This window comes from Nanorana parkeri, unplaced genomic scaffold (genome assembly GCF_000935625.1).
Source record: "Nanorana parkeri isolate BGI_ZX_2015 unplaced genomic scaffold, ASM93562v1 scaffold2648, whole genome shotgun sequence".
NCBI classification, from domain to species: domain Eukaryota; kingdom Metazoa; phylum Chordata; class Amphibia; order Anura; family Dicroglossidae; genus Nanorana; species Nanorana parkeri.
Window position 1 is genome coordinate 106,773 of NW_017308916.1, and position 1,409 is coordinate 108,181.

General features: G+C 50.9%; 1 protein-coding gene across 4 annotated transcripts in view; it reads left to right on the top strand.

Annotated features, from left to right (window-relative positions):
* ZMYND8 (zinc finger MYND-type containing 8) overlaps positions 1-1,409 on the top strand; it is a 106,425-nt gene that overhangs the window by 101,295 nt on the left and 3,721 nt on the right. The gene's annotated exons all lie outside the window — the stretch shown is intronic.

Genomic DNA, 1,409 nt, shown 5'->3' on the forward strand with positions numbered 1-1,409 from the left:
CTTGTGTAAGGTCTCCTGCATCCTGCTTTACTTTGTGCAGACATCAGGGGGTGGGAAGGGGATCTTGAGAGGCGGCTCATGTCACATCTGACATGTTTCTTAAGGCTGAAATGGGAACTACATTTCCCATCATAGGGCGGGCGGTGCTCAGGTTATTACTGGTAAGCGCCCACATAGCTGCCAATCAAGGATTGTGCAAAAGTTGCATCTGCATGACTTAGATATCGTACCTGTCCACAGAAGGCAGTTCCTCCCTACTACATGGAGGAGGTTATGTTCCGTAGGCAGAAAGTGGCGCTGCCCGATCGCACAATCCGGAAAAACACAAGAATGAAAGGACGCCATTTAAACACTAATGGCTGCCATTTTTGCCTAAGGTAAGGTCACATCTTCACAATGACATTCGATTTCTCCTGGAGTTCAGCTTTAAAGGAGAACTATGAGCGGAGTGATTTTTCACTCATCCTCATAGTTCTGGGCGACGTGTGACAATGAGACTGTCACAGGTCGGCTCAATAGAACGGGAAGTGAGCGAACACATATATCCGAGCTCGCTCACTTCTCGATCATGTCCCTGCAGAGAGCCGTGACTGTCAGGGATTCCCCCCCTCCCCGCTTCGATCCGCCAGCGCTGACTGGCGGAACGGACGGGGGTGGGGGCGGGTACAGCTGGCTCTGCCTCTAGATAGGCAGAGCCAGCTGTCAGTCACGCAGCTGGGTGGATCCAGACAGTAATGTCGGGATCCGTCCCGGCTGCGGCGTCTCAGTATACCGCGAACTGTAGCTCCCTATATACTGAGCTTTGGGTGACGGGAGGACGCTAGTTTATGTCCTCCCGTGACCCTTAGGAGAACTATGGGGAAAAACACTGACCCCCATAGTTCTCCTTTTAATGCTTGATGATAAATAGATGACATTAACCTGACAGAGGCTCATATCTAAGAGTAGAGAGAGTCTATAGGTTCCCCTTATACTTTGCTTGGCCATATGATTGAACGTTGTCCAGATGCTTGTGTGAGACGGGTGCAGAACACCATGTGCAGCTTACCCAGAATCCTCCACTCCTCCGCTAAGCCTCTCTCTGTGAGGCAAAACGCCATTGGTCGGTGCTAGAACACAGACATGTATGGAGCCTGAATCTCACCCTCCGTAGCCCTCAATGTCCTCCATCTAAGGTTCCCTGTGCTGTCCCTGCAGATAGCAACAGGTGTGACAAGCAGCCAGCCCATAAAACTGGTCCACGTGCCTCAGACCACGGCCTTTATCCCAACTACTCAACCCACTATTGTAAGTACCAGCGCTCTCATCTAGTCTGTTGTTGGCATTGAGTAGTAGTGTAGTCGCTCAGTGTCTCCTTTTATTTTCCATGTCTGTTTTGCAGTATGATTGTCACCGGTCCTCTCCTCCCC